Consider the following 14,800-nt stretch of genomic DNA (forward strand, 5'->3'; position numbering starts at 1 on the left):
GAAAATATGTACGGTGCAGCATTTTTGGTACAATGTCAGTCAATTTTTCTGCAAGAATGTAGTCTTAATAAAAAAAACTTAGTCTACGATTTGCAAGTTGCGTTCAAGTAATAACTGCATTGATATATCGTGTATGCAAACGAAAATTAAGCCAGTTAACGAGGTAGACTGTTTTAAAATTATTCATGCTGCAAAATTGAATCATTAGAATAAGCCTTAAATTATATACGCTGTGTATTCGCAATTTCACTCCAAGACCTGAAACGATGAAGCTTGGCACACGTTCTTAGACCTACGTGAGGTTAGGAATCTCGGATTTCCTTAGATTTTTTTAAAGAGATTGTGCTCACCCCATTACTCACATGAAAAAAATCATTACAATTTATGCTCTCTACGTGTTTTTCAAGAGTTGGCTTTTCAAGAGTGCATTCTTAAGTAGGTTGAAATGAAGATACAAGCTGAAGACTTCCACAGATCTTCGCGGGAAAAATGATGCTGCTTATTTAAACTACCTCTTGGTAGATATATGGATTACCCTAATAAACCTAAACGATCAAGTTTGTATGTGTAAAGGATTTCGTTGAATATGACTTCGTTTAGGTATATGATAGAGATAAGCTATGTTAAAAAGAAAAACTACGGCGTAATCCATGAGCCAACTTCGTCTTTAAATGATGGAAGTAAAGGTTTCTGATTAAATTAAAATTATTCCAATTGAAAAAGTGAATATCGTTTGGAATAAGTCAAAAATGTAGTTCACCACTTCATGATTTGGTTTTGTCAAATAATTATTAATCACGAAAATAGTTTTACATTCATGGACGATGTACTGCAATTGATATCACGCGGTATGTTCCTTTCCATTAATTCGTTTGCTTATTTACCTCTCCACAATTCCCAGAGTTATCAGATTGTTTGAATCATTTTACCTGCCAGAAAACAATAAAAAAATTATTTCTATTTACCGTAGGGAAATTCAATGTAAAGTAAATTACCTGCTAATAAATAATACCATTTCAAATACTATAATGCAAAGGTGATGAGTTTATATCGAGCTCTTGGCGTAATATGAGTACTGAGTAATTTATTGAAATTACCTATAAAAATAACGTCATAATATTTATAAGAGTTTGAAACATCATCGACCTACCTATCCTCCTCACGTGCCTTAGATAAAGAGTTTGTTTTTGTTAATCCTGTTCACTTTTTTCGGTGATTTTCCTATCTTCATATTGATATTATACAGCATTTGTATATGGATATTAATTCAATATTATGCACAATCATTCTGGCCCCGGTCGCAGCGGGGCAACGTTCTCGTCTGCCAACCCAATGGCCGTGGATTGCATTCCCACCGGGGTGGGTTTTCCTCCTCCTAGGGATTGGGTGTATTTAATCGTCTCCATTGTTATCACCATTAAAAGTCCGTTGTAAAAGACAAAAAGTGCTGTTTTCGAAGTCGGGCTAAATAAATAAAGAAATTCTTTGACTTACGAGGCCGGACTTTTACTTAATTTACAGTGAAATAAAAATATAAGAAAAAAGAATTTATATTTATTTTTAAGGCGGAATATGAAGTATTGCAATCTATATTGCGTGACATAATTAATTTTTTGATGGGATTCATCCAAAAGGTAAAAGAAATAGAAGATGGGTGTTTCATATGTTTTTACCTTGAAGGAAATATGGAAACATATTAGTTTCCTAATCGCCTTACCTTTCATTTGTCTGTTATGATTACTTGGATGAAAATGGAAGAGAGCAAAATTTAGGCTACACCGTGTGTGTTCTGTGATGAGTATTTACAACAATACACTACACGAGGATTCGTTCTACTCCTCGGCCGCGGTCATGCAATAGCTCAAGCTGCCAGCGTATTGCGTCATTCACTACTACGCTACCCACCGCCGCCTTGGTCGCCTCTCCCACCTGACCGCCCTGGCGCCGTCCGGACGACTGGCGCCGCCTCGGCGTCTCCCCGTGCTGCGACCGCTACTGCTCTGCAGTCGCGGTCGAAACCCACTCTCTCGATAAAAATGGAGTTGTCCGCGAAAGAAGGCGCTGCCGGCCTCCGGCTTCTTCCTCCAGGTTCTTTTTTTTCTTTTATCTTGGTCATTTCTTTTATTATTATTTCTTGGTTTCCCCGCTGGAGAAAGAATGAAAAGGGGATTTTGAAAATCTCGCTGACTGCGCTTTTTCTACTTGACTGGCGCGTGGCTCACATAGTTGAAGGATATCCGCAAAATGGCCGTGGAAAAATCAATTAAAAATCCATAATTTTTTATTCCTCAAATAGCCGTAGCCGAAAATAATGTTTTTATGATCTATGAAGCGTTAATTAAATTGTTAATACTGACAAATCATTCACAGATGGTTATTTAAAAAGTAAATATGTTAAATAAATTGAAGTAGAAGTATTTATCATAAATGTGTCAACGCATACTTACACACACATATATAATGAATAATATCAATTAGACATGTTTCGGCCCAGAGATATGCACTAGAATTAAGGTGAAATGAAAGTTTATGAAAATAATTGATGGATTAATAAATGATATTATTTTTGCTATTAATAAAATTGAGAACACTCTACTGCGTTGTAGTGAGCCTCTCTTTCTTTCTCTGCCAACATCATTTCGCCACGTTGAAATTTAACTACGTCATGAAGGGATATTAGCCATGATTGTGATGCATATCTAAATAACATTCTTTGAACAACACTTAAAGTTATCCTTCCACTTAAGCAAATTTTATACCAATGGATTTGCAATTGAGTTTTTTAGTTTTTCTTGAGGCATGCATTTCATACTAGTCATCAAATGACAGTCACGTTCACTCCAACATAGAATCCACTAATAAACGTATTTTATTTGTAATCAGTCAATTTGATTAGAAGTTCAAAAATGTTCTCTCTTAAATATATTCTCTATTGTCCAAGCTATTCAGTCACCTCGCATTTAATGTTGTTAAAATTCCAACTGAATAAATTTTATTGAAAATTTTATTTTTTATGTATGAAAATGTTTCTAAGTACAAGAAAATGTCCATTGTACACTTGAATAATATGAATATTTTGGTATTACGTGAAATAGGATAATCCGACAGACTGCCATCGATTGAAGTACCATATCAGTATAATCGAGATGAAATCATAACGAATTTCATTTTTAAAAGCAAATCGCGCCGAATTCAATTGAATTAACTCGTATATTCAATGAATAAGGCGATAATTGAGTGTAAAGGTATTCATTAAACAATCCGATGGATTTCATTGAGCTGTAAATGCATTCTTTGGTATCGTATCCGTTTCTCAAAAAATTATAGAAATATCTAACATTTTTTCAGATTTTACTTTTAACAACATGTTAACAGTACTGAACGTCAGAGTAACTTAAAAATTAAAACCTATGGTTATATATTTTCCCCCTAATTCGTTTTGGGTAAACTTTTATAATTGTTGGTGTTTTGAAATTCGTGTTATATGACCGCCACTAGATATTTTAAAATATATATAGGTAATACTCCCTGATATACTCAGATTAGCTGTTTCATTACTTATTATGTATTATTATTCTCCATGGGTTTTGATGAAAACTCAATCTTGTGCAGGTCATATTGACGTTCCATTTAGATCTGAAATATACCATTATCATCCACGATGAATATGCTTTTCCAGTCATTAGTTGATTACATTAGAAATAATAGAATTGGAAGGAAAATATTTTAAAACTCAAAAGAAAAGTACTCCGTTGCAATTAGTTCTATTTTGATTTAACTCATATCTAACTCATATTTCCCCCACTCGTTTTATCGAGAATGCAAGTTTCGCACCAGGCTAATTACTTGATCAAATTTTATATTACTCGGGCGTCACGACTGGAAAACAAATTTCGCATAAGCGAGCACATCCGTCCATAGTTCATTCGCGTTATGCGAGGCTTGCATTCCTTCTCGCCGCCACCGTGATGTACCCTACTACCGAGAGGACCACTCACGAGGCCAAAAGACATTTGAAGCAAATTACCCTCGTCTCGCAGTAGGCGAGCCCCGTGACAGTCAGTCGCTCTTCTCGTCTCCGCTAAGGAAGTACCTACCGCGCATACTTTTTTCTTCTTTTCGTGGTTTTAGGGTGGAAGGGTGGAGGAAGGGCGCGAGAGAGTCATCTGACAGCGACATGCAAAGTATTGGGCGTTGGCAAAAGCTGGTGGAGTGACCCTCTGAGGGTAAAGCTAGCTAGGCTCCCTGACGCCTCACGAAGCCCCTTTCCCCTCTCTCCCTCTCTCCCACCCTCCCTCCCCTCTTCATCCCCCTCCGTTCAGCTCTCTCTCCACCCCTCCCTTTCTCTCTCTCTCTTTCAGAGGGGCCTCAGCTGCGCTGTGCAGTATTGCGTCATCGACAACATTCCGGAGACTCGCTCCGAATCTTATGAATCCTGCCACCAGTCTCTATTGCTGCTTGGCCAGCGGACCTAAAATGTACCCATCCCTTTGGAGGGATAGCGAGGGAAGTGCTGGGGAAGAGAGAGAGAGAGAGGTCTGCTCTGGGGGTTTTGCTCCTATAACGTTGCTCTGCGCATCGCATTCAGTTATGGCGGATTCCTGCTTAGAGCCTACCGCTGCCGTAGTAGCGTGTTGATAAAGAAAGCTTTTTTTCCTCGTCACTCACATATACTCGATATTTTTTGAATGCTCGAACCGTTTTCGATCGGAACTTCGCCATAGTTGCCGTCGTTTTCACGTCCTGCCAACACTTTTTAGAGTCAAAAAAATCTAACTTCGCCCGGGGTGACGCCAAATTTCTTCAAGATCCTTCCCCCCTTTCGTTATCTCTGTCGTTGTCCCGTCGGTGGGGGTTTTGTTTTCCCTGGTGAATCAGAGAGGGAGGTGTCCATCATTATCTCTCTCTTTCGTGTCCCATCTCCCCCGAAAACATTTTAAAACGAGAGAAAGGAGGAGGAGAAGACGAAGCCAGCAGAGTTATTTCGCATTCCATCTCGTCCTGATCATTCTTCCTTTCCCTTCGCAATCCTAGACCCTCATCCTTCCCATCTCTCATCCATCTCCACCAATCCTCTCCTCTCCCTTTTCCCTCTGCATTCGCATTCTCCTTTTGCGTACCCTCCTCCCCCCCCCGTTCAGCTCCACCCCCTCCCACAGCCGGTGAAAGTACTCCCTTTAACCGGCCACTCCTGCAACTGCCTTACCCTCGCACTCTTTAATCCAACGCTCTTTTCGCCTTCCTTCACCCAAATCTCATCTCTCGATTGTGCAGGAAAAAAAGCCCTCGTCCAACAACCAACCTTCTCGTCGTCACAACAACAACACGCCTTAACGCTTCTCACTTGTTTTTTAAAAACTGCAGGTACGTGGCCAGTGATAAATGAAATAAAATTTTTTTACAACCTTTTCCCCATTCTAGTTTATCCAATCAAATATTTTCCGTTTTGATTACCGCCATAGCTTGAAAACCCTTAGACTACCACCTCGAAAAAAGACGTTATGTTGATCCCAATTTTTCATTCAATGTCCTCTTACCTCTGACTGTCGTTTTTCGTTCCATCCTCCCTCAAGTCTTTAATAGTTGCCTCATATTTTTTCCTGGAGATCCTTTTTGGTGTTCTCGTCCTTCGTCTTAATAGATGAGATGCGGTGTGCCGCTCTAGATGCATTTAATGATGTTTGTGTTTAGATAGCGACACATTTTTTGCATGTTCCTTATGCATTCCTCTTTTCACATTATGCATCCCCTACTGTGTGTCTGTCTGCATATCTGTAATAGGTATCTTCGAGGCGAGTTAGATGTCTCGTTTGTGTGTGGTGATCCCTGCTAATCTGGCACCGTTTTAAGTAGTCCCCCTCGCCGTTTCTGCCCCCCACCCCCCCCCTCGAGACCGTCTTTCCATCCCTCTATGGCGGATTTTGGGGGTGGAGGTGAATCAAAATGGAGGGCGGGAGAGGGTTTTTGGCTTTAGGTGATGGAAGGGGGTGGGTGGTCTTTTCTGGAAGTGGTTGAGGTGGGGGATGGAGGGGGTTAGGATTGTGTGGCAGTACCTCTGTGTTGGGGAGGGAGTATTGAAGAGGGTGGAAGGGGGGGAGAGAGAGAGTTAAGGACATGAGGGTGTGTGTGTGTGTGTGTGCGCCGGATGGAGGAATGGGCAGAGGAGGCCCTCGAGATTACTGTGTGTGGGGGTGGGAGGTTAAGTTGAGGTGGGGGAAGGGAGTAGGGTAAGGAAGGGGGTGGCGAAATTAGGTTGACGTTATGAAGTGGGTGGAAAATGCGTGTTGTTTTTTTCTTCTCTCTCGCGTGTGGTGGGATGTGACATCTTCAGGTATTTCTGCCGAAAATATGTGCGTTGACGACCTTGGCGGAGAGCATGATCCGCGATATCTGCGAAGCTGAGCCAATTATGAAGTTATTTTCGGCTCACGCGGTATGAAAAGGTTGCCCTGATGTGCGTTACCCCTCTTGAGCCATTCCCGTCCATCCGGGAAAGAAACGAGCACTCCGCATGAGCGACGAAATGGACGAGTGCGGTCGCTAGAATTCACTTTTTTTCCGATGTCGTCAGATATATTTTGAAGCTCAACGCGTAGTCGTAGCAAACCAACACAGAAACGCATGAGATTAAAAAAAATATATCCATATAATGGTCGTATATTTAAAAAAAATCTTAATGTTGTCATTTAAAGGTTTATTTCCATCCGCTCGATATTATTTTGTTCTAAAATGGATGTCCTTCCGCTCAAACGATATGGACGTTTTTCTACGTTCGATCCCTTTAAAAAAATAAATAAACTCTCAGGCATACTCCCAGTTCAAAGCTCCCGTCGACGCAACGCCTCGCGCCTCAGTAAGGGAGACTCGTATCGCTCCGAGTTCCCGCGGGCCTTTCGCACGAATATTTCATGGAGCACAGCCACTCCGTTTTCTTTTGACCTGGTCACCTTTTCGTCCTTCCCTGAAGGTTAAACGCCGTCAGCAGGGTATTCTTTTGAGTGTGTCACGTCATCTTCTGGGGAGTAGGGGTGAATGGTGAAGTGGAGGGAGAAAGGGAATCAACACACGGACTCATCTGGAGCACGAGAGAGAGAGACACGTCGATAGACACAGATTAGATGACTAGACCTTGACGTCGATCCTTTCCTATATATATATATATGTGTGTGTGAAAGAGAGAATAAGGACGTATGTGTGTGTTCTGGGGTAACGTTTCCATCGCTTTCAATCGATGAAGTGGTCTGCTTGGCCCCGTGGTTCGTCGGATATAATCTATTTTCCTCGCACAAGGTGGAAATCGATATTAAGCCCCGGGGGTGGCGAGTGAGTGTTTTGTGCCGTATGCGTCGTGTGGTTCCCGTTATTTTTCTCCCTTCTTTCCCTTTATTCCTCTCTTTTGGTTGGGTACCGGTTGCGAAGGGGCAGAGGTGGTAGCGGAGAACAAGGGAAGGGAGGGGAGAAAGTCGAAGGGAGATCCTTGTGGAAACGCAGTTTCTGGATGCGAAATCACGCACGCTACCCCTCTACTACAGCGTCGTGCGATAAATTGCCACGCACGTGACTGACGTGCTCGTGACTGAGGGCATGCAGAAAAACGCGTTGACGATCGATTTGCCGTTACGCTACGCCGTGCACCCCTCCCCTCCTCCACCCTCCCTCGCAAAACGCTCCTTCAGCTCCACGAGTATGCTCCGTGTTTCAAGAATTAATGGACGTTGAATTTTAGGTTCTCGGTGGTTCATGGTTAGATGCGACGCGAGGAGAAATTGCGAGTGCATTGTGAGCGTAATTTCATATGATCGTGACAGTCATGCTTTGCCAAATGAAGTGCTTTGTTGCTCAAAGAACGTCTTTTGTCTAAAAGCACGTTCACTCTTTGCTTTGCTGTTAAAAGTTAATTGGCATCGTTCATAAGACTAAATTATTGATGATAATCCAATGTCCCCACACGTCGCTACCGTGATGGGAAACATATATATATATATATATATATATATATATATATATATATATATATATATATATATATATATATATACAGAAAAGGGATAGGAACACGCGTAAATGATGAACACAGGAGAGGTGAGGGAGGCGGAATCGAGCAAATCGCGAGGATAAAAATTTGCTTTAGTGGGTTTTCGTGCTTGAATGTAATTTACACACACACACACACACACACACACACACACACACACACACACACATATATATATATATATATATATATATATATATATATATATATATATGTATATATGTATATATATGTATATATATAAGGAAATACTACGCGTTAAATAATAATAAATAATTAGTCATGTTCTAAAACGTTAAGGATCGAAAGATTTTGGGAAAGCTCACGGAGTTTTTTGCAGAAAATAATCAATAACTAACTATTCGAGCAGAGGAATGCTTTTCCTAGTCACCATTTCCATTATTAAAGTGTATATACTGATAAATGATTTATCTCAAAACTATAACTCACAGTTTGCATATCTGCGATTACACACGTTGATACTGACGAAGTGATGATTCCGCTGAGTTGAGTACGCGCAACTGTTGAGCAGCGACAAAAGAGCATCGAAATTCAACTTAGCCCGCGATAGTGTTTTTTGATAGCCATAGGAAGAATTTTCAGTGGCACAATAGCCTGAATTGCGTTGTTTGACGTAAAAAAATGTATATATGCATATGAATATAAAACGGAATTATCGGCTACGCTCTAGGTAAATGTAGTTTTCAAGTTCCAGTAAAATTATGAAGCTCAGTGAAGCTCTGATTGACAAAATGTTGGTGTATTTATTGTATTGAGGGAAGCCAATAAGAAATTCAGTATTTTTTTGGTGAAAAGATTTGAACTATTTCATACGAGCACCGTTAACATAAGTGAATCACCAACATAGAATCGGGAAGAAATATTTTGCGCTAATGCAGTTATTATTCTTTATAATCGCGCTTTTAACACGAAATTTTTGGTCAAAAAATATTTCAAGATTTAGAGATTAGAGAATTATACGCTTTGCCTCAGTCAAATGTGATATACGAAGGTGAATACTCATATTCCTGTTGATGTGACATTTATTAATCCGATTAAACTTAAGAATAACTGCGTATGGTTCGCTAATAATAAATATTTACCGATTGTAACATCTAGCAAGTTTTTGCAGCTCATAGAAGAAGAATGTGGCGTAATCAATTTAATTTCAATAACAGAAAAATGTTTGTATCTTATCGATTAACCATATTAAACATTTTTTTCATAAGAGATATTTTTATAAAAGTATCTTGTATTCTTGTATTTTATTAAACTGAATGGGGTAAAAAGAAACCTTGTACTTCCAAAATCACTTAATGTTAAAGTGCAAAGTTTTTTTTTACTCTCATTATGAAGGAATGCCAAAAAGTTAAACCTGTGACTGTTATGTTTATTCAAATGAAGATAGTTTCCAATAAATGTTTTCTTTCATCACTAAGCGCGGAGAAACCATTAAACAAAAGACTAGTAGACATTTCGTTTAATGCTTGTTGATGGTAAACATCGTCATCCAAGTTTTGTAATGAATTCATGTAGCAGCTATAAAATGATGGTTATAGCAGCAAAAATTTTCATCTCGTACAAATAGTCAAAGAATGCTCTATTTGCGCTACAATCCCCACTTGTACCGAATTTTTAAATGCTTGAGTGGAACTTTGAATTTCTTCTATTTATCATTTTGGAACACACCAGCCACATTGCAATTCCTGCTTCTAAAGGTTTTATCCATCACAAATAGATTTCATTTCGAAGGTGATGCTGAATCTTGATGCCCTGGCTGTAAATCCTAGGAGGATGAATTTTATATGCACGGTAGTCGAAATAAACTCCATTTTTTACTTGTTGAACATACCAAACATATAGACCAGGTTAAAAAGTGACGGAGAAATAATATAGCCTAGGCGTAACATGACGGAAATCCCTTTTGTCGAAAGAAGACACTCACCTGAAGATGTTACTTAATAAAAAAATCTAGGTCGTAATGAAAAGCCCTATGTGAAAACGTAAAGTCTTCTTTCATCGGAATGGAAAAAATTGGATTGTTTAAAAAAATACAAATCTCCTTATTTTACAGTTAAACGTATTCTATACATGCCTGAGCAATCTTTTCTCCCGTTTCAATTCCAGTGCTAAATTTTGAGCTGCAGTAAAGCACATGCAAAGAAGTCACATATATTTTGGTGCAACCTTTCTATAATCATTATTCTTATTTTACAAAAAATTATCCCTGCTTTTAATTCGTATCCTGTAAGCCACCCAGGAGGCGTGTGGCGGCTGGCGGAACTAAGCAGATTAGTTTCCGAGCTTATTTTTTTCAGCTAGGTTCATAGGGCGTATTTTTTTGTTTTTAGCTTTGTTTTTATTAAACGCGATTTTAAAATGAAGGGAAGGTCTTCTGAATCTATTTTCAGTGCATTCTATCTCCCTCATATCACACGAATGGACCAATCTACCATAATTATCAAATTAAGTATCAGCTTCAGGCGTGATGCGATGGAATTCGAACATAATAAAGAAAAGAGAATTACAATTCGATTAAGTCCACAATTTATCTATTGGAGAATTGTAACTTACTTTTTTTTATTACGTCCTTGTTGACGTTTATCGTGTGATGCATACAAGTTAAACCGAGAGTCATGCAGCTTTATACTGGTCCTAGTCTAACCTTGTCTTGCAAGTCTACAGAAATCTTACAAAGTTGGCGATAGGATGGCAAGAAATTTATCTTCTTTAATCATAAAAAATGTGAATACATTCCTAAATCATGGGAAAATATGGGATCCACTCAATGATTATGGCCAGGAACCGAGAAGAAACCTAATGAAATTTGTTGTATCTTTCATTTTAAAGAATTAAATTACAATACGAAAAGTCAAAATCTGCTCTAATCTTAGAGATATAAAAATTGTTGTCTGTGAAAAAATTGTCTTAAATCAATATGCTTTTAGTTTTCATTTAAATTTACTTGGGTAAATTAAAATTATTACCACAATTGTCACACCATTTACCATTAATACCTCAATTACTTGTGGGAATAAAAATTCAGCTATTTGATTTTACACATATTTTTGTAATTATAAGCATTAATTTACGGTTTATTTGACAAAGTATTGGTTCAATTTTTAAGTCATATTTGCTAAACATACTTTTTAATATACGAAATTCTTTATTTGATTTTTTGTGCTATTTTTCTATTTAATTAATTTTCATTGAACGGAAAAGATCCTGATTTTAGATGAACAGCATTACGGGCCAATGACTTAGACATCTCCAGTAGGACAGTTAATAAGGCTACGAAATTTAATAGATGCGATGTTACTTACATGTATAAATGCCTACCCCTCTTCTCTTTTCACTACGTTCTTTTACTCTATTTAAACTGTATAGATCAATTCCGAATTCACTTCGTGCAACATGGAGTAATTTTTGGGGGAAAAGGCAACTGAGTTCGTTAGGGTTAATTTATGGTTAAATGGGTAATTTGGTAGGTGTATGAGATTCGGGAAATGGAGGAAGCGTAGAGAGGCATCAACATTAGCCTAGGCTTATAAACAAATACACCAAGGAGTCAGAAATTTCCACTCTGTTGGATGGCGTCGTTTGCTTGATATGCCCTTCACATGGGGTGCCCTAAGTAGGGATGGGAATACCACCGAAAACAGCAGTCACCTAAGAGATTCGAATCCGTATTCTTTGGGGTGGGAAATTAGGACGTTATCGTCCGAAACTTTGCAAACCTCTGACAGATGTAGATTTCCATAGGATTTTAAATTTAATTTTTTAATTCAATCGAGAGAAAATACTTCTAAGTTATTCCATTTTATGTTCACTGAGGGATAATACGTTTATTACAAGTCGTTTTTAAGAGAGAAACAAGTTTTACAATCAACATATTTAAAATATCCCTTGGGATGTCAGATTTGCCTTTCCAACACAATAATTATTAGAAAAATGCTTTTAAAACTTGTTTGGTTTATTAAGTTACTTTTTCTTTAACCCCAATACAAAACCCTGTCGGAAAATTCAAAATGACTTATCACTGGTTTCACGTCTTGCATGCAATTTTATTTGCGAGGGTAGATAGTAATGATTTTGAAAATTCAGCGAGCTACCATTAGCTTCATCTCATTTTGTTGGCTATTCATGCCGCTAAATTCTTTTTTAGAGATGATCCCAATATATTTCATACATTTTCATATTGCAACCTCACTCATTGTACATGGTAAATTGTCTACCCTATTTATCAATAACTAGAGGAAATACTTCTTAAGTGACTGTAATATTTTTTTAACATTAATATTTTAAGTGCATAATGTTCTTGCTTCTTAACCAAATAATTCATATTAGCATTGTTCTGTTTCCCACACGTCTATTTTAATTGGAACATGTGTCCTTACTCTTAGTTTTGCTCTATTCAAGGCAATTGTATACGTATCCATGGAAATCATAGTACACCTAGTACATTTAGGGTGTACGGAGTGCGTTGGGGTACTACAGGATGCGTCAAAACTGCTTATTATTGTGTATCGAGTGGAATCCTGTTTTTGGCCCTTAAAGTTATATAGTTCACTCCTTCATGATTTTTACCAGTTTCCATGCCGTGCGAAATTCTATTCACTTCCTGAAACTTTCCTGCTTACTTAACTTTTACCTTCTCTTGCTGCCTTTATCATCCTACTATCTTTTAGTATATTTGCCACCCAATATTTACGACTACACATTTCCACCAGTAACTTCCTTCTTCTTCTCCCATCATATTTATAGCTTCATCTTTCCTTTGTCTAGGTTCAAGTTGTATTATCGATTCGTTGTCGTATTCAAAGTCGAAAGGCTCTATTCTAAACTCATTTTCTTGTCTCAAATGCCAGGTCTCGTGTCTATAGAGCGCTGTGATCTTTTGCAAATTCAATTCATTTACATAGCATACCTATGGTCAACTCTGGTCCGGGATTGGTTTCTTTATTATCTAAATCCAAACTATTTCGTTCTCAGCCAATATCCTCATGCCCTTATCACTCCTTAAGCCGATATTATCATTTAATTGCTTCTTCTGGTTCATCCTTGGCCATCCTTTCTAACTTTTCTCCTCTATGTGTCTTTCAAGAATGACTCTGTGTGAACAATCTTGCCGCCGGCTATGCTTAATCAAATTTCTATCTTTTTGTTTTTTGTTTCTTCCATTGGCTTCTCTCTTCACTCACTCCGTATATCCTTATTCACTTGTTACTATATCTGTTAATTTAATTTTCATAATTCTTCAGTTGCACCACATTTCTATCGTCTCCATACTTATTTTCTCTGCTGCTCCCGCTGTCCAAGCTTCTCATTCTTTGAAAAGTAGACATCATCTGAAAAATTTAATGGGTCATCTTCTAATTCTAGTGCTTCTGTTATTTACCGGTGGTATTTTTTTCCTTTAACCAAAACCATTCCGATTTCCATCCTTTGGTTCTCATCCCAAGTAGAAATGATCGCCGGGTAGACTAACTGAACTATCACATCGTTTCTTTATTATCCCCTAACCTTCCTCGTAAGAACATGCCGTTACTGTTTAAAGCCTTCCCTCAGTGTTCTCATATCTTTTAAGCACCCATGATCTTCTCCTCCTTTTTTCACCAACGCACCAAATTGCAAAAATAAAAAGTATGTACCTGGCCACCGCAATTTTCTTCCCTTCCTCCTCGGGCTGCGGTTTAAGTTTATCTTTTTCTTCCACTTCTCAACTTCCTTCTAATTTCTACTTCCACTTTGTTGTATTGAAATTTTTTGTTCACATCGACAGATCAATAGAGTTCTTTGGTGGCAAGGAAATTTAATGCTTTCCATTTCTTTGGAAAAATAGAGTCCTCTAAGAGATGATGCCTTAATTAAGCAGTCAAGGTAAATTTTTGATCCATCTAACACTTATGATATGTTGCCATGCTTACTTCTCCAAACATTTTCAATCTACATTTATTCCACTTTACTTAATGACGCAGTTTCCGTGCCGTACAATACTCGTGCTACGCCACGGATTATAATGTCCAACTCTTCTCTTCAATGCAATGTCATTGCTCCTATCCTCCACCTCCTCTCTTCCTTGTAGAAGCTTCGTCTATAGACACCATCTCAATTTATGAGGCAACTCCTTCAGTAGTTTACAAACCCTGGGATTGTGACAGAATCTCTTTCCCTCGCCGAATGGTCATTAATTGATATCTACTTCGTAGGAATTTTTATTTCTTATCATCTTTCTTTAGATCAATTATTATTAGATCATTTTTTTACAATTTGATTAATAGTCCAGCCTATTCATAATATTCGATATAAATTAAATGGTTTTAGAAGTAACTGAACTCATAATACTGAATGGAAAATATAGCATATTCATTTCTTTTAATATGGAAAATATCTATTCATTTGAGAGAATTTGTTTTTTCAGTGAATGCTGAATGATTTATATTGTTGAATATGAATTAGAGCAATTAAAGTAAAACCGTTGTCATTAAGGATGCTGTCTGATTTCACCTATAGGTAATCGCTGGCGCCAATGGAACTTTCCACCTTTACCCAGAGCTACCACTTTTTTCATTTTAAACTCAATTCGGAAGGCGTTCGGCACTAAAAATAATAATTTTTTAATAGTTTACTATCAGACAAAATATCCTAAATTTGACTTACTTCTATGTGTGAAACGCGTTCATAGAACTCTGGCTCATCCGTCCCACGACTTCCGCCGGTCCCTTTAATCCTCATCAAATGAACCGCCTCTGAAAAATCCCTCCG

General features: G+C 38.0%; 2 long non-coding RNA genes across 2 annotated transcripts in view; one reads left to right on the plus strand and one right to left on the minus strand.

The window, feature by feature from the left end:
- Positions 1–1,920, minus strand: part of LOC139698681 (uncharacterized) — a 64,407-nt gene extending 62,487 nt beyond the window's left edge. Inside the window, exon 1 of the long non-coding RNA XR_011703005.1 lies at positions 1,906–1,920. This is a non-coding gene — a long non-coding RNA (uncharacterized lncRNA). The remainder of the gene's footprint in view (positions 1–1,905) is intronic.
- A 2,730-nt stretch (positions 1,921–4,650) lies between these two features.
- LOC139698977 (uncharacterized) overlaps positions 4,651–14,800 on the plus strand; it is a 639,213-nt gene continuing 629,063 nt past the window's right edge. Inside the window, exon 1 of the long non-coding RNA XR_011703037.1 lies at positions 4,651–5,364. This is a non-coding gene — a long non-coding RNA (uncharacterized lncRNA). The remainder of the gene's footprint in view (positions 5,365–14,800) is intronic.

The sequence above is a fragment of the Hetaerina americana genome, unplaced genomic scaffold, assembly GCF_022747635.1.
Source record: "Hetaerina americana unplaced genomic scaffold, ioHetAmer1.1.p SCAF_9, whole genome shotgun sequence".
Lineage (NCBI taxonomy): Eukaryota > Metazoa > Arthropoda > Insecta > Odonata > Calopterygidae > Hetaerina > Hetaerina americana.